The 19,070-nt window shown below is 49.4% G+C and overlaps 1 non-coding gene across 1 annotated transcript; it reads left to right on the top strand.

The window, feature by feature from the left end:
* The first annotated feature begins 10,790 nt into the window (after positions 1-10,790).
* On the top strand, positions 10,791-10,863 carry TRNAG-CCC (transfer RNA glycine (anticodon CCC)). The gene has a single exon. It is a non-coding gene; the product is annotated as a tRNA-Gly (tRNA).
* Positions 10,864-19,070: the final 8,207 nt, after the last annotated feature.

Raw genomic sequence — 19,070 nt, 5'->3', positions numbered from 1 at the left:
GCTGCTTGAGGGCTTTCTCTAGTTGTGGCTAGCTGGGGCTGCTCTCTAGCTGTGGTGCTTGGGCTTCTCATTGTGGTGGCTTCTCTTGTTGCAGAGCACCAGTTCTAGGGCATGTGGGCTCAGTAGCTGTAGCACAAGGGCTTGGTTGCCTTACGGCGTGTGGAATCTTCCCAGACTAGGCATTGAACCTGTGTCCCCTGCATTGGCAGGTGGACTCTTAACCATTGGATCATTAAGGAAATTCTCGTAACCATTTTAAGGTCCACTACTATTCAGTGGCATTAAGCACATTCACACTGTTGTACAACCATTACCACCATCCACTTCCAGGAATTTGTCATCTTGTAAAACTGAAACTCTTTCCCCATTAAGCAACTAACTCTCCATTCTCCACTTCCCTCAGCTCCTGGTAATCCCCATTCTAATTTCTGTCTCTGTGAATGTGACTACTCTTGGGACTTCATGTAAGTGGAATCATACGGTATTTGTCCTTTTGTGACTGGCTTATTTCACTGAGCATAATGTCCTCAAGGGTCAGAATTTACTTCTTTTTTAAGGCTGAGTAATATTTCATTGCAGATATTCACCACTGTGTGTTTTTCTGTTTATCCACTGACGGGCATTTGGGCTGCTTCTACCTTTTGGCTATTGTGAATAATGCTCCTGTGGACATGGGTAAAATAGCAGCTATTATTAATGAAAAATACAGAATATTAAAATGTCAGGTTGTATCACATGTACTAACGGTAAGTATTATTTGGTAAAACATTTATTTCTGTCACATATGCATGTATGTATGTATACTGGTGATGCAGTTATCATCAATGGTAACATACCTTCCCGAAACAACTATTTTGTTATGCTTATTGATTGTGTAGATCAGGAGTTTGCCCGGCCCTAGTGGGGATGGTTGTCTCTGTTCCATGCTGTCTGCAGCCCCCAGTGGGAATAACTGAAAGTTGAGTGACTTAACACTTGGCAGCTAGGACCATCAGACAGCATCTTTATTCATTCATGACTTACAGTGGCTTCTGGCTGGATATTCAGCTAAGGTATTGGCTGGAACAGCCACCAGTGATCTCTCTGTTGGTCCCACCAATCACCAACATTATCTAGGTTCAAGGGTAGGGGTCAGAGACCTCTTCACTCAAAGGAGTCTCAGGGTCACATTGTCACAATTGCATACAAAGGATTGTATGTAGAACATGTAGGATAGGATTATATTTTTTCAAGTATTTATTTATTTATAGTATTTGGCTGCATCTGGCCTTCATTGTACCGTGTGGGATATTCATTGTGTCATTCAGCTTTGTCCATTGTGGCACTCAAACTCAGAAGTTGTGGTCCTCAGGCTTAGTTGGTTCATGGCATATGGGATCTTACTGCCCTGACCAGGGATCACATTCCCTGCATTGCAAGGCGGATTCTTAACCACTGGGCTACCAGGGAAGTCCCAGGGCATATTATTGAGGCCTTTTTGGAAACTACAGTCTGCTACCTCTAGTTCATAATATAAAATGTATTTCTTACTGTGTTTAGTGATTTTTTAAAAAATTGGAAAAAAAAAAGTCTGCTCAGGAACTTCCCCAGTGGCCCAGTGATTAGGAAGTCCTGTGCTTTCACTGCAGGATGCACAAGTTCAGTCCCTGGCCAGGGAACTAAGAATGCATGCCACAGGGAGAAAATAATCTAAAAAATGAAATAAAGTACCTGTTTGATATTGTCCATAGTATGAATAAACTATCATTATTCTGTCATGCTGTTGTGATGGACATTTGTTTCCAATTTTTCTTGATTGGTGAAATGGTGCTTCAGTAAACTGCCCTTACTGTGTCCCCATGTACACCCCCAAACTTTCTTTGAGGTGCTCAAACAAGTCTGTCCCCAAGGTTTGCTGAGGGACAGATAACCAGCGTGGCTGAAGTCCTGTGAATGAAGTGGATTGAAGGAGGAAGTGTAGTGAATAGTGTTAGGTAGTGGCCAGCCATGCAGGAAATATAAGCCAGGGCAAGAGTTTCTGGTTTTATTCCAAGGACAATGGGGAGCCATGGGAGGTCTCTGAGCAGAGCAGTAATGAATATGACTTATGATTCTCCTCTGGCTTCTGAAGAGAAAAAACATTGATGGAGCAAAATGTAGAGAAGCAGGAAGACCCATTTGGAGGTAGAAGGGGCATTAGGAGGTAGAAGTACCCATTGGGGTACCAGGGTGGCCTCTGACCTGCACTGGCCTCAGGGCATTTGCATTACTTTTCCTGCTGCCAAGCTTAGAACTGTCTCCCAGGATCTATACCTGGTGGACTCTTTTTTTTTTTTTCTTCTGTTTTTTTGGCCATGCCTCGAGGCATGCAGGATCTTAGTTCCCTGATGATTGAACCTGAGTCCCCTGCAGGGGAAGTGTGGTGTCTTAACCACTGGACCACCAGGGAAGTCCCATGGTGTGTGTGTGTTAGTCGCTCAGTCATATCTGACTCTTTGAGACCCCATGGACTGTAGCCCGCCAGCCTCCTTTCTCCATGAAATTCTCCATGCAAGAATACTGGAGTGGGTTGCCATTTCCTTCTCCAGGAAATCTTCCCAACCCAGGGATCAAACCTGGGTCTCCTGCATTGCAGGCAAATACTTTACCATCTGAGCTACTAGGGAAGCCCCCATGGTAGGCTATTCCTTGTCATTCAGGTTTGACTCAGCGGACACCTCCCTGGCTTCTTGGAACTTTGTTCATGCTAAGTCACTTGTATCTGGCTCTCTGATCCCATGGACTGCCTGCCAGGTTCCTGTGTCCATGGAATTTTCCAGGCAAGAATAGTGGAGTGGGTAGCCATTTCCTCCTCCAGGAGATCTTCCCAACCCAAGGATGGAACCCGTGTCTCCTGCATTGGCAGGTGGGTTCTTTACCACTAGCACTGCCTGGGAAGCCCTTGGAACTTTGAAGACATACAAAATGAAGTCCCTGACCTCAAACACCTTTAAAGAGTCGGTCCCTGACCTCAAACACCTCAGTCTTGTGGGTGAGACATACAAATAATTACAGTGGAGATGAAGCAGGAAGAAAGTGCCTGGAATGGGGCTGATAGGCAGACAGATGTGGATTTCTGAGCTGATTTGCTACCAGACTAGGAAATTTGGGGACCAGGGGCTTCCCAGGTGGTGCTAGTGGTAAAGAATCTATCTGCCAATGCAGGAGATGCAAGAGACACGGGAGTTGATCCCTAGTTTGGGAAGATCCCCTGAAGTAGGAAATGGCAACCCACTCCAGTATCCTTGCCTGGAAAATTCCAAGGACAGAGGAGCCTGGCAGGCTACAGTCCATGGGGTCTCAAAGAGACAGACACGACTGAGCAGACACATGCATGCTGAGTTGTAAGCTGGGAATCCAATGTAGTGATTGATTTGCAGCACAGTCTGGACAAGTGTCTCTAACATGCAGCCAGGAACTTGAACCATGATAAGGAGCAAACTTGCAGATAGAGTAAGTGCAAAAAGCCAGGTGCAGAAGAACCACTTTTGAGAATATTCTTTGCAAGATGGTTTGTGATGGTTAAAAAAATGGATAATGGAGAAAAAAATTGGGGAGTAGGTATGTGCAGTGAAATACTCTTAAGCAGTGAAAATGAAGGAACGTGAAGGGGAGGACAGATGAAGGTTAAAAGGATACATTAAGATACCATATGTATTGTTTTATACAAAACAATCTTTTGTATCTTTTCTGAATGGACGGGTACATAGTAAAACTGTGACTACCAGTCTCCAGGATTAAAATTGGCAAATTCAAGGTTTAAGGACAAGTATAAAGCCAGTTTCTCTCATATTTGTAACCTTTTATTTCTCAATTGGGGTAATGAGTTGTTGTTCAGTCACTAAGTCACTGTTTGTGACTCCATGAACTGCAGCATGCCAGCTTTCCCTGTCCTTCACTATCTCCTGGAGTTTGCTCAAATTCATGTTCATTGAGTTGGTGATGCCATCCAACCATCTTATCCTCTGTCTCCCCCTTCTCCTCCTGCCTTCAACCTTCCCCAACATCAGGATCTTTTCCAATAAGTGAGCTCTTCAAAACAGGTGGCCAAAGTATTGGAGCTTCAGCTTCAGCATCAGTCCTGAATATTCAGGGTTGATTTCCTTTAGGACTGACTGGTTTGATCTGCTTTCTGTCCAAGGGACTCTCAAGAGTCTTCCCCAGCACCACAGTTTGCAAGCATCAATTCTTTGGTGCTCAGTCTTCTTTACGGTCCAGCTCACATCCATCCATGACTACTGGAGAAACCATAGCCCAGACTACACGGATCTTTGTCAGCAAGGTGATGTGTCTGCTTTTTAATATGCTGTCTAGGTTTGTCATAGCTTTTCTTCCAAGAAGCAAGTGTTTTTTAATTTTGTGGCTGTAGTCACCATCTGCAGTGCTTTTGGAGCCCAAGAAAATAAAATCTGTCATTGTTTCCACTTTTCCCCCATCTATTTGCAATGAAGTGATGGGACTGAATGCCATGATCTTAGTTTTTTGAATGTTGAGTTTTAAGCCAGCTTTTTCACTCTTCTCTTTCACCCTCATCAAGAGGCTCTTTAGTTCCTCTTCAGTTTCTGCCACTAGGGTGTCATCTGCATATCTGAGGTTATTGATACTTCTCCCAACAATCTTGATTCCAGGTTGTGAGTCATCCAGCCCGGCATTTTGCATTTTGCATGATGTACTCTGCATATAAGTTAAATAAGCAGGGTGACAATATACAGCCTTGACATATTCCTTTCCCGATTTTGAGCTAGTCAGTTGTTCCATGTAAGGTTCTGACTGTTGCTTCTTGACCTGCATACAGATTTCTCAGGAGACAGGTAAGGTCGTCTGGTATTCCCATCTCTTTAAGAATTTTCCAGTTTTGTTGTGATCCACACAGTCAAAGGTTAGTGTAGTGAATGAGGCAGAAATAGATTTTTAAAGAAAATTCCCTAGCTTTTTCTATGATCCAACGAATGAGTACAGGGTAATGAGTACAGTGGTGTTGTATTTTTATCTTTCTCTCCCCTCCCCCCATATATAATGTATTTACTTGACTATGCTGGATCTTCCTTGAGGCATGAGGGATTTTTCAGTAGCGGCTGCTGGGATTTAGTTCCCTGATCAGGGATCGAACTCAGCCCCCCTGTACTGGAAACTAGGAGTCTTAGCCACTGGACCACCAATTGTTGTTGTTTAGTCGATAAGTCACGTCTGACTCTTTGTGACCCCATGGACTGTAACCCAGCAAGGCACCTCTGTCCATGGGATTTCCCAGGCAAGAGTACTGGAGTAGGTGGCCATTTCCTTCTCCAGGGGATTTTCCCAACCCAGGGCCTGAGCCGAAGTCTCCTGCATTGACAGGTAGGTTGTTTACCGCGGAGCCACTAGGGAAACCCCTGGACTACCAGGGGCATCCCTATATATTCTATTTGTATATACCTATATTATATGCATATTACCATATATTTATCTATATCTATAATGTGTTTTATCTATTTTTATCTATACTTGTTTGAATGCCCAAAATATCAATACTTCACTTAAAAAACAAGGGGGCAGGACTACCTGGCTGTCCAGTGGTTAAGACTCTGAGCTTCCACTGCAGGGACACGGGGTCAATCCCTGGCTGGGGAGCTGAGATTACTCATGGGGCACTGTGCAACCAGGAAAAAAAAAAGCAAAGCAAAACAAAAACACAGGGGGCAGAACAAAGGTATTCATTGTTTTCGGGTATGTATTTCTCTATCTTTGTCTTTGCATTTTTTTGTATTGAATTTTTAAACTCTAAAATGAAGCCCCCCATCTCATCATGCCTATTTACATGCCCCTCCCCAACAGGAAAATCCTGCTGCTCTTTTCACTGTGCAAATATCTGTAAATTAATGTCCTTCCCCAAAAGGTCAGCACCTTGTGAAATTTTCTTAACTTCATTTTTTTTTTTTAATGCTCTTTCCATGTTGAAACTTTGAAGAGTGTTGCAGCCCTGTATAGCTGTGTGGGATTATGGGATTATGCCTGGTGAGTCTACTGCTGCTGCTAAATTGCTTCAGTCGTGTCCGACTCTGTGTGACCACATAGATGGCCTCCTACCAGGCTCCTCTGTCCCTGGGATTCTCCAGGCAAGAACACTGGAGTGGGTTGCCATTTCCTTCTCCAATGCATGAAAGTGAAAAGTGAAAGTAAAGTCTCTCAGTCGCGTCCGACTCTTAGCAACCTCATGGACTGCAGCCTACCAGGCTCCTCTGTCCATGGGATTTTCCAGGCAAGAGTTCTGGAGTGGGGTGCCATCGCCTTTTTCTGGCCTGGTGAGTCTAGAGAATAGTAAAGAGGTCCGGAGTGCCGTAAACAATCCACCTGCACTGCAGCAGACTCCAGAGACAAGATTCTGTTCCTAGGTCGGGAAGATCCCCTGGAGGAGGGCATGGCAACCCACTCCAGTATCCTTGCCTGGAGAGTCCCATGGACAAAAGAGCCTGGCAGGTTGCAAAGAGGAGTCCATGGGGTTGCAAAGAGTCAGACATGATTGAGCGACTGAGCACAGCACCGCGTGACTGGAGGCAGTGAGGAAACGGGGGAGAGAGTGTGGAGAGATGAGTGTGGGGGATGGGGTGAGGGTAGGGGATGGGGGGTGGGGAGGGGGGTTGCGGGTGTGTGGGGAGGTGATGGGAGCAGATAGGGCGAGGTCTGGAGGGCTGCAGGGAGAATTCTTTGCTGTTCCTGAGTGAGATGGGATCCCTGAACGCGGAGGAGCAGAGGAAGGGCGTGCCCCGCCTCAAGTCCTCACAGGCACTCTCTGGGGGCTGCACGGGGAACAGATTTTGGGGAGGAAGGAGGCAGGAGCTGGGGTCCCAGGGCGGAGGGGGCTCAAGTTCAGGTGGGAGATGATGGAGACCATGTCCAGGTGCGGGACAGAGGAGGCAGTGAGAAGTGGGCGAATTCTGGACATATTCTGAAGTGGATGGGACCTGCCGTCATACCAAACTGGGGAAGGGGTGGAGTCAGAGAGAGGTTAAAGATGCTCCCAAGTTTGGAGCCTTAGTATCTGGCAGGTTGGAGCTGCCATCAGCTCGGTCTAGAGGACAGCGGAAGGGAAGATCGCAGAGGGGGGCACGTTCAAGGAATCGGATGTAGAAGGGTGAGTGGGAGGTACCCGTGCACCTTCACGTGGGGAGCTATGAGGCTGGTGTCCATTGCACGGACGGCATACAATGCCGAGAGTTACCGCCAGAGGGCAAGCGCACCCCATCACAGTCGCGGGGAGGCGCGGGGAGGACCGGCTCGGCCGCTTCCCATAGCCCCCTGGCTGCAACTCCTCACCTGGGTGCGAGACGGGGACCTCGCAGATGCCAGGGCCAGGCGACCCCGAGGTCCCAAAGACTAACACGACGCGGCCGACCGTTTATCTGCCTCGAGCACTCCAACCACCATTCCCCACTGTGCCGTTCCCACCTAGCGTCTCTGCAAAAATCCACCTCCACAGGGGGACCTTCCCTGGCCACCCTGGGGGCCCCGACCCCTCGAAGGCACATTCCATTTTAGTCTCTTCCTAACAGTTAAGGGTCTTCCCTTGGGGCTCAGCTGGTAAAATCCGCCTGCAATGTGGGAGACCTGGGTTCGATCCCTGGGTTGGGAAGATCCCCTGGAGAAGGGAACAGCTACCCACTCCAGTATTTTGGCCTGGAGAATTCCATGGACTGTTACAGTCATTCAGGACTGAGCAACTTTCACTTTCAACAGTTAAGACTCTGAAATCATCTTATAAATTATCTTATAAATCATTTTATAAATCATCTTATAAATTATCCTGTGTTGCCTGTTTTCTGCAGTTCAATTTAAAGTCTGTGCCAGGAACTTCCCTGGTGGTCCAGTGATTAAGTTTCTGAGCTCCCAGTGCAGAGGGCCTGAGTTTGATCCCTTGTCAGGGAACTAGATCCCAAATGCTGCAACTAGAACCTGGTGCAGCCAAATAAATAAATGTTAAAAAAAAAAAAAAAAAAAAAGCCTGTGCCAGTGAAGACCCATTTTCTGTGGTGTCCATCTGTAACCCCAGGGCCTAGAATCATTCCTGGCTTCTAATTTGTGCTAAAGGGAAAAAAAAAAACAAAACGAACCAACAATGCGTTCATCATAGCTTACTCATAGTGCTACCGTGTACCAACCTCTGCTTGAAGCTCCTTACATAAATTATCTCCTGCCTTCAGAACAAGCCTGCTAAGTAGAGATTGACTTTTTCTTTTGTCTTGTGTTTTGGCCACACCACCCAGCTTGCAAGATCTTAGTTCCCCAAAAAGGATTTGAACCCCTGCCATGGTAGTGAGAACACAAGAGTCCTAACCTCTGGACTTCCAGGGAATTCCCCCAGGTAGGGACTGTTGTTATCCCCATATTACAGAAGAGGAAACTGAGGCCCAGAGAGATTCAGGGACTTGAGATTGCACAGTCAGAAGTTTCAATGTCAAGAGTGAAGTCCAAGTTCTTCCTTGGTGGCTCAGTGGTAAAGAATCTGCCGATGTAGGAGACACGGGTTTGGTCCCTGATCTTGGAAGATCCCACATGTCTCAGAGCAACTAAGCCCATGTGCCACCACTACTGAGCCTGTGCTCCAGAGCCCATGCTCCGCAACAAGAGAAGCCACGGTGATGAGAAGCCTGTGCACCGCAACTAGAGCCACCCCTGCTCCCCACAGCTAGAGAAAAGCCTGCACAGCAACAAAGACCCAGCACAGCCAAAAATAAATTTTTTTTAAGTTAAAAAAACTAAAAAGCTTAAAAAAAACCAACACAGTGGTACTACCAAGAGTGTGTTCCATGGTCTAGCTCAGCACAGGTAGGAGATAGCAAACCACTTTACTGGTCATCCGTCTGCTTAGATTCAGTACATTGTCTCTTTTTTTTTCTTTTTATTTATTAAAAAAATTTTTTTAACACCTAAAACATTTTGTCTTGGGGTACAGCCAATTAACAATGTTAGGCACGTTGTGTTTGGTACAGTGTTTGATAGAATATCACTGACCAGAAAACATGGATGTCACATCTCTAGAAAGAAAACCTGTAGTTGTTCAGTTCCCAATATGTACCTTAGTTTTTTGTTTGTTTTTATTTTTCAAGTAAAACTAAGAATCTCGACCAACTTTTCACTCGGCTGTTCTGGTTTTAAAGGATGAGCTACAGCTGTGTGTTTTTCTATACCAACATAGCACTTATTAAATGCTTTTGTACCATGAGTAAAATTTGAGGTGTTTTGCAAAAAAAGAAGTGAAGCCCAAGAAGCCCAACTGCAAAGTCTGAGTTTGCTAAAGGATGAATGGGGCCCCAATGGTAAAAGGGCCCCTTAGGGAGTTCAGCATTGTGTCTTGAACCCCTGTTTCTACACCGACCCTTCTTGGTCTGCACAGCCTACACACTCACAGCCCAGTCCCCAGATACCCTGCCAGGCTAGGGGGAGGCGTGAGAACCCAGCAGGTAGGGGTTTTACTCTTCTCCCCATTGTAGGTTTGTAGAGGTGCCTCCCAGGCTGCCCAGCTCAGGGGCAAATTATTCAAAGTGGATCTGGAAGGAGTCTCCTGGTGGTTTGGTGGTTAGGACTTGGTGCTTTCACTGCTGTGCCTGTTTGATCCCTGCAGATCAAACTCAGGTTTGATCACAGATCCTTGCACAGATCCTGCAAGCCTTGAAAAACAGCCAGAAAAAGGAAAAAGTGGATCTGGAGACCCCAGATTCCAATTACCAGACAGCAGGGATGGCTGCCTAAGGCCCTGAACCCGGTCCCAGACTGACCAACAGACAGATAGACCCATGATCCTCAGCCAGCTCAGCGGGGCCTGGCTGCCCATAAGTTTGGGGAAGCCTGGACCCCAAGATCTTCCAGCTCAGTCCAGGGCTGCTGCCAATCAGACCGGGTCTCTGGGTCAAGGGGCCTCAGCCTTCCCAGTGCCCCCCTTTGCCCTTGGCAGCCAGAAGACCTTCTTGGACTGCACCTAACTGGGTAACTAGGGATAGGCAGGCTGCAGCATGGGCAGGATGTGGATGCCACTGTGTCTTCTCCACTGGATCCACGGGAAGTGGCCTCAGAGCTATGCAAGGCTTGGCCCCTCACGCAAGGAAGTATACAGGTAGGAGGAGGAGAGGGCTGGGTCTCAGTCCTGATAGAGCACAGCCTGTGGCACCAGACAGATTAGGGTCAGCCTTGCATGCTTCAGCTGAATGTCTCTAATCTTTAGTTTTCTCTCCCACCCAGGCCAGTGCAATTGCCACCATCTTGGCCCCAGCTTCTGCTTATGGCCAGCCTGTCCCCTGAGTCTGTTTTTCCATCTCGTGGCCAGAGGGCATGAAGGATTTTTTTAGTTGTGGCATGTGGGGTCTAGTTCTCTGACCAGGGATCAATCCCAGGCCCCCCTGCATTGGCAGCATGGAGTCTTAGCCACTGAACCATCACGGAAGTCCTGCCTTAATCACTTCTGTAGCCCGATCCCTGCTCTAGCACAGCAGAGCCAGGCACACAATGTTTGTTGAAGAAATGAGTAAGTAATAGTAGTACTTGCCTTCTAAGGGCTATTGCACAGCCTGAACGAGAGGGGGACAGGGAGCACTGTCATCTGCATTCAGTTGGTGCTCCATAAAGATTCTGGTAATTCCTACCAAGTGTCGTTTATGGTCCAAGCTTTGAAGCTAGGCATACTTCAGCTTAACTTCTGCCTTAGCTGCTGATTTCTGTGTGACCCGGAGCAAGTGGCTTCCCTTTGTGCCTCAATTCCCACCTTTGCAAAAGACAGTTAATGATAATTGAGAACTGAGACTTCCTTGGTGGTCCAGTGGCTAGGACTCTGCACTCCCAGTGCAGAGGGCCCAGGTTTGATCCCTGGTCAGGGAACTAGATCCCACATACCACAACTAAGAGTTTGTGGGCTGCAACTAAAAAAAGATCCTACATTCCGCAGTGAAGATCTGGCCCAGCCAAATAAATAAATATTTAAAAAAAGATAGTTGAGAACTCATGCAAACTGTCTGGAACCATGCCTGGTGGTGGTTTAGTCGTTAAGTGATGCCCAACTCTTGCAACCCTACGGACTGTATGTAGCCTGCCAGGCTTCTGTCTAGGCAATGGGATTTTCCAGGCAAGAATACTGGAGTGGGTTGCCATTTCCTTCTTTAGTTTGGGGGGACCATGCCTACCAGCGTGTCAGTTCCCAAGACCCTTTGGCTTGCTATCCATTCAGCAAAACTTCACTGAATCCAGGCAACTCAGTGGTGATCCCCCAGCTCTGGACCAGCCACCTCCATTGTCCCATCTGGCACCCAGTGGAGGGGACTCTTGGCCTGGGATCCAGCTGTGTACCCTCTTCCAGAGCTGCTGCTCTCCCAGGGGGCACACAAGGATGCTCTAAGGGATAGCAGGCCCCTCAGCAGCTGTATAGATTCAGGCAAGCAAGGGACTTCTTTGAGCCTCAGTGTCCTCATCTGTAAACAGGGATAATAATGCTTCCAGCCTCGCAGCATGGTGGGAAGGAGTGAGTTCCTTGAAGGTGAGTAGCATGGGCTGGGCAGAGTGTTAGGGTTTGGTGTTCGATTTTGTTACGATGCACTGCCTGGGGCTATAGATGTAAACAAGAGGGAGAGACTCCCTGTCTTCAGGGAGTAGATATGCTGGGAGAGAGAGGAACATTAGCAATCCCCTAAAGAGACATAATAATAAATCTTTAGGAAAGAGATTAGAGTGCTGAGAGAGAGACCACCAGGAGGGTGAATTTGTCTTGGATGTGCTTCTGAGGGGGGAAGGGTGGGTTGCAATGAGCTCTGGGAGGATGGATGGGAGAGAGATCCAGGTGGAGGGCATGGTAGAGGCAATGGTTTGGAGGCAGGCCTAAGTTTGGTGTGGGGTTGCCAGGTGGTGCTTGTAAAGAATCTGCCTGCCAAGATGTAAGAGTCGGGTTTGGTCCCTGGGTTGGGAAGGTCCCCTGGAGGAGGGCATGGCAACCCATTCCAGTATTCTTGCCTGGAGAATCCTATGAACAGAGAAACCCGGTGGGCTGCAGTCCGTAGGGCCACAAATAGTTGGACATGACTGAAGCAACGTAGCACGCACACATGCACAAGTTAGGTGCACTGAAAGAACAGCAAGGAACAGAACTACCGTGCAATCCAGCGGTCCCACACCTGGGGCTAGACCCAAACCAAACTGTAATTCAAAAAGATAGGTGCACCCCTATGCCCATAGCAGCACCATTCACAATAGCCAAGACCTGGAAACAGCCTAAGTGTCCATCAACAGATAAGCAGATAAAGAAGATGTGGTACATCTATACAATGGAGTATTGCTCAGCTGTAAAAAGGAATGAAATAACGCAATTGGCAGCAACATGGATGCAGCTAGAGATTATCATTCTAAGTGAGTGAAGTCAGAAAGAGAAAGCGTGGAATCTAAAATACAGCACAAATGAACCTACCTACAAAACAGAAACAGAGTCACAGGCACAGAGAACCAAACTGGGCTGCCAGTGGGGAAAGGGGTTGGGGAGGGGCAGAGTGGGAGTTTGGGATTACTAGATGCAAACTATTACATTTAGAATGGATAGACAACAAGGTCCTACTGTAGAGCACAGGGAACTGTATCCAATCTCCTGGGATAAACCATAATAGAAAAGAACATTAAAAAGAGTGTATATATATATGTATAACTGAGTCACTTTGCTGTACAGCAGAAATTAGCACAACACTGTAAATCAACTCTACTGCAATGAGGGGCTTCCCGGGTGGCACCAGTGCTTAAGAACCTGCCTGCAACACAGGAGACAGAGAGACTTGGGTTTGATCTCTGGGTCAGGAAGATCTCCTGGAGGACTGCGTGGCAACCCACTCCAGTATTCTTGCCTGGAGAATCCCATGAACAAAGGAGCCTGGCAGGCTACAGTCTGTGGGGCTGCAAACAGTCAGACACAACTGAAGGGACTGAGCACACACATACACATACTTCAGTTAAAATAACAGAAAAGAGGGGATTCCCTGGTGGTCCAGTGGCTGAGACTCTGTGCTCCCAGTGCAGGGGCCCCAGGTTTGATCCCTGGTCAGGGGACTGCTGCTGCTGCTGCTAAGTCGCTTCAGTCGTGTCCGACTGTGCGACCCCATAGACGGCAGCCCACCAGGCTCCCCCATCCCTGGGATTCTCCAGGCAAGAACACTGGAGTGGGTTGCCGTTTCCTCCTCCAATGCATGAAGGTGAAAAGTGAAAAGTGAAAATGAAGTCGCTCAGTCGTGTCCAACTCTGTGCGACCCCATAGACAGCAGCCCACCAGGCTCCTCCGTCCATGGGATTTTCCAGGCAAGAGTACTGGAGTGGGGTGCCATTGCCTTCTCCAGTCAGGGGACTAGATCCTGTTAATACATGCCTGTTAATACATAACAATGAGATCCACATGCTGCAACTAAGATCTGGTGCAGCCAAATAAATAAATATTAAAAAAAAAAAAAAAAAAAAGAACAGTGAGGAGGCCAGGGTGGCTGGGGCAGAGAGAGCAGGGAAGGGTTGCAGAAATATAGAGGTGGGCAGAGGGGATGGTGGGGTGCAAGGTTTAAGCAGAGAAGGACCATGTTCTGGAAGCAAGTTCTGGATCCACTCAGTTGGAAGGGCTCACAGGAAGAACTAGCATTTTTTTAGTACGGACTATGTACCAGGCAGTGAGCTAAGGGTTTTCTGTTTAATCCACCCCGCCTACCCAAGGATCCTGGAATACCACCCTTCCCATTGTCCCTCACCCCAGAGGTGGCAGCAGCTTCCTACAAGTGCCAGTCCTCAGGCCACCTCATCGTCTCCTGCTTTCGAAAAGCAGCCCTGGTCTGCGTTAATTCTCTGTTTTGAAAGGCCTAGAGCAGTTTTCTTTTTTTTTTTTCCCCTGGTTGAACATTGATGATTTTGCAGGTGAGGAAACTGCAGCCCAGAGAGGCTGAGTAAGTTGCCCCAACTCACACAGCCAGCAGATGCCAGAGTCAGTATTGAACCCAGGCAAGGTAGGATGGAGTCCCTGGCTCCAGACTCCACTGCTCGCTCTCTCCTAAAATTTTATCTATTTGTTTATTATTTAACTTTGGCTATACTGGGTCTTCATTGCTATGCGAGGGCTTTCTCTAGCTGCAGTGAGTGAAGGCTATTCTCTAGTTGTGGTGCGTGGCTTCTCATCACCGTGACTTCTCTTGTTGCAGGGCACGGGCTCTAGGCTGTGGGGTTTTAGTAGTTGCGGCACTCGGGGTCAGTAGTTTTGGCATGTGGGCTTAGTTGCCCCTCAGCCTGTGAGATCTTCCCAGACCAGGGAGCAAAGCTGTGTCCCCTGCATTGGCAGGCAGATCCTTAACCACTGGACCACCAGGGAAGTCCAGACTCCACTGCTCTTGACTCATCTCTCTGCTCCCAGCCCCCGGTGCTCTCTGAGCTGGGCTGCATGGCTGTCCACCTTCGAAATCACCTCTGTTTGGCTAATGTTGCTCCTTCTACATCTCTGCCTTGGAATCTGCCCTGCTTCTTCTCTCCAACAGCTGTGTGCTGCTCGCAAGCACTTTGCACCTGTGGTTCTCTGGTGTTGAGTCGGTAGCCCATCCTCCAGTCAGCAGGGGTGTTGTGCGTGTGTGCTAAGTTGCATCAGTCGTGTCCAACTCTCTGCAGCTCCATGGACTGTAGTCTGCCAGGCTCCTCTGTCCATGGGATTTCCCAGGCAAGAATACTGCAGTGGGTTGCCATTTCTTCCTCCAGGGGATCTTCCCGACATAGGGATTGAACTCTAGTCTCTTATGTCTCTTGCATTGGCAGGCAGGTTCTTTATTACTAGCGACATCTGGGATGAGAAGTGTCAGTGCAGCCCAAAGGCATGAGCTGAGCATCACAGATAGACACACGGATGCACGCACCTTGGAGAGATGCAGGAAGACAGGCTGAGAGAGGCGCTGACCTGGACCATGCACACTGGGTCCAGCAACCAGGGATGCAGGGACAGCCAGTCGGATGTCCAGAGTCCTCCCTGCTCTTGGGGACGCCAGGCCCAGCCCCAGCTGTGGGGGTCAAAGCACACAATTATTGAGCATTTACTGTTTGCCAGGCCCTGCTCTTAAGTATTTGATAGGCACTAACTCGTGGCTCAGATGATAAAGAATCTGCCTGTAATGCAGGAGACCTGGGTCCGATCCTTGGGTCGGGAAGATCCCCTGGAGAAGGGAATGGCTACTCACTCCAGTATTCTTGCCTGGAGAATTCTATGAACAGAGAAGGCTGGCGGGCTACAGTACATGGAGTCGCAAAGAGTTGGACACGACTGAGCAGCTAACGTTTTCACTACTTTCACAACTCATGTCATCCTCAGAGTAGCCCCATGATATAGAGGTCAGTAGCATCCTTTCATTTCTTTTTTTTTACTTTTTGGCTATTCCACTCAGCATGTGGGACATTAGTTCTCTGACCAGGTATTGAACTCACCCTCCCTGCAGTGGAAATGCCGTGTCTTAACTGCTGGACCACCAGAGAAGTCCCAGTAGCATCCCATTTTATGGAAAAGGAAACTGAGGCCCCAAGAGACAAAATCACTTCCTCAGAGTCACACAGCAGTATGTGGCAGAGGCAGCATTCAAACCCAAGGCCTGGTGGTTCCTGTTTTAAACCACTGAGCTGGACCTCCTCTCATAGAATGAGTCAAAGATACTTCCAGCTGCAGGGAGGACAGATGGCCTAGCCCAGACTGGGAGGCACAGTGCTGACCTGGTCCTAGGGTTCCCGAGAAACCAAGGCCAGGAGACAGATGGAGCTGCTGGGAGAAACCTGGGCTTCCTGAGTCAGAGACAGGACCCATCTGCCCCCAGCTGCCCCTCCTGTCATCCCCACCCCCAACCCCGAGTCTCCATGCAGCTTCATGCTCAGTGTGGCATCTACAGGAACTCCATAAAGCTTGATCAAATCTAGTTGTGTGTGTGTATATACATGTGTGGGGGCTTCCCTGGTAGCTTAGTGGTGAAGAATCCGCCTGCCAATGCAGGGAATGCGGGTTTAATCCCTGAGGGGGAAAGATTCCCCTGGAGAAGGAAACGGCAACACACTCTAATATTATTGCCTGGAAAATCCCATGGACAGAGGAGCCTGGTGGGTTACAGTCTATGGGGTTGCAAAAGAGTTGGACGTGACTTAGCAATTAAACACACACATGTGTGTGTGTAGATCTGTGTAAATATTTGTGTGTATAGATGTGTGTAGATGGTGTGTGTACATGTGTGTAGATGTGTGTAGATATTTGTGTGTACATGTGTGTAGTGTGTGTAGATGTATGTGTGTAGATATATGTGTATAGATGTATGTTTGTGTGTAGATGGTATGTGTGTGTAGATATGCGTGCATGTGTGTTTGTGTGTATCCCTCCAGTCAGGTTTCCTGGGAATGGGTGGCCCCGGACTAGAGCGTGGGCATCTGGGGTGCCCTTTCCTCAGCTGGGCGCAGGCTCTGCAGTGGATGAGGGCAGCCCGGCTTTGGGCGGCTGGAACCAGGGCCCTAGCAGATGGATCCGTCTGGCACAGACGCAGGGACATGTGGCGCTGTCGGGGTTCCCTCCAAATGCCCCCTGGAGCGCGGGGTGGGGGGCTGGCCAGGCCCCTCTCAGCCCTCTTCCTGCCTCAGGAAGGAAGGCCCCAGGTGAGGGGAGCAGGAGGAGGGGACCTGAGGAAACAGATGGGCCTGCGGGGCGTGGGAGCCTGTGACCTCTGACCCCACAGGCCTGCACAGGGGGGTGGGAACAGGCCAGGCGGGCAGCTCCCAAGGCCCTGCTCCAAGGGCCCTGAGTGGGGGAGGGTCACCCGAGGCCCACAGAGAGGGGCATGCTCTCCCTCCTCCCTCCAGGGTTCTGTGCCAACCCCAAGCAGGGTCCGAGTGGGCAGCTTGGCCCTGGCACTGTGAGCACCCCTCTATCTGGCAGGCACGAGGTGGCTGTTTCCCCCTCCCTGCCCTGCTTCAGCTGTGCCCACCTCCTGCCAGCCGGGGAGCCAGCTGGGAACCTTGGTGCCAGGGGGGGCCCCTGGAGTCCCTGCCCCCTCCTGGGCAATGCCAGCCGGCCCCCACCCCCACCCCCCAGGCCCAGTAATGGGTGGGTAATGAGTGCTGGGGGAGCGGGGAGGGGCGGGGGATGCAGGTGCCACAGGCGCTGGCACGGGGGCCGATAATCAGGTTTGCCAACGCCATCTGTCACCGCGCGAGCATCTGGGGCTCAAGGTGACCCTGTCACCCTCAGTTACAATTATGAGTTTGGCATCTGTATTAAAGCCCGCCAGCCGGCCAGGCAGGGGAGGGCTGGGGTGGGCACGGGGGTGCACGGTGAGCCCTGTCCCGGGGGTCCCGTTCCCAGGGGCTGCATGGCTGCCAAGGCACGGGCTTCTCTGTGCCTGGGAGAGTTCATGTGTGTGTGTGTGTGTGTGTGCATGCCAGCCTCCACAATTCTGTGAGTGTATCTGTGTGCAGGGCTGGGAGTCCTGGCTTTTTGTGTGTCTCTGGGTGTGGTGGTTGTGTGTCTGAGCTTAGGAGGTTGGCCAGGGCTGGGGGGCAGCGCTAAGATCATGTAGGTACACAGATGGGTGTGTGTTCAGGTGCTGGGAGGAGTGTATGGCAGTTCTGGGTGTCTCTGGATGATGGTGTGTGTCAGGGTGAATGTGTGATGTAATGTGTGTGATGGTGTGTGTGATGGTGTATGTGTGTGTGTGTGGTTGTGCATGTGTAGCTGAGGGTGTGTGGCGCTGTACACCTGATGGTCAGAGGCTGTATGTCTGGGCATGTGGGTCTGTGTAGAAGATCCTATTGAAGTGGTGTGTGTGCATGTTTGAAAATGAGCAGGGGCGGCAGCTGGGAGAGGCTCTCTGTGTGGCCGGCGCAGGGCTCCTCTCCTGCCCCTTCAGTGTGTTCCTTTCCTCAAAGCCCCTGCTGCCAAAGCTCTAATGTGGGGGATTGAAGAAGGCAGGGAGCTGGCTCCGAGGGACACCCTCTGTTCTTGGATCCGGATTCTGGGTCCTCGATTATTCTTTCTTTTTGTTTGTTTTTGGTGGATTATGTGATTTTAGTTCCCCAACCAGGGATTGAACCCAGGGCTCTGGCAGGGAGATCACCACATCCTAACCACTGGTCTGCCAGGTAATTTCCCACTGGGCCCTTGATTCTAGATTCTGGAGGACAGGATCTAGATTTTTGGATTCTAGATTGTGGACACTTGTGCCTGGACTTTTATTTTTTAATTTTAAAAGTGATTTTATTTATGTATTATTTTTAGCTGTGCTGAGTCTTCGTTGCTGCACAGGCTTTTCTCTAGTTGCGGAGAGTGGAGCTACCCTCTAGCTGCGGTTTGCAGGCTTCTCACAGAAGTGGCTTCTCTTGTTGTGGAGCATGGGCTCGAGGGCATGTGGCCTCAGTAGTTGTAGCTCCTGGGCTCCAGAGCCCAGGCTCAGTAGTTGTGGCACACGCGTGTAGTTGCCCTGTGGTATAGGGGATCTTCCCGGATCAGGGATCAAACCTGTGTCTCCTGCACTGGCAGGCGGATTCTTTACCACTGAGCCACCAGGGAAGTCCCATGGACCTGGACTTTAGATTCTGGGTCCTGAGTTCTTGGATCTGGATTCTAGATCTTGGTATCTGGGAATCTAGATTCAGGTTTGATTCTGAGATCTGGTTTTGAATTCCGGAGTTTGGATTCCAGGCTATGAATTCTGGATCTGAGTTCTTGCTTCTGGAGCCTGATTTCCCATCTCTGAGTTCTGTGTGATGAGTCTGGCCTGTCCTCTCTGCCCTTCTATTCGGACAGGGCCAGTGGGCTCCCTTTACTCCACACCACCTCCCACCCCAACCTGATGGGTGCAGAGAATATACATGGCCACCAGGGGACACCCTTGGCTCAGACTTGGGCCAAGCTGACCCAGACAGAGGAGTTAGGGGACCACCCTGGCCCAGATGGACCCAGCCCTTGGGGGTGTACAGGGACAGGCTTCACCTCCTTCCCCACCCCTCTCAATCTCACCTGGTGACTGATGTCTCTCAAGCATGGAGATCTGGACCCAGCATTCCCACTGCTGGCAGTCTGG

Source organism: Bos grunniens, chromosome 7, assembly GCF_055505025.1.
Source record: "Bos grunniens cultivar Pamir isolate PY7600 chromosome 7, Bosgru_T2T1.0, whole genome shotgun sequence".
NCBI lineage: Eukaryota > Metazoa > Chordata > Mammalia > Artiodactyla > Bovidae > Bos > Bos grunniens.
The sequence above is the reverse complement of the archived record's forward strand: the minus strand, read 5'-3'. Positions and strand labels throughout refer to the sequence as shown.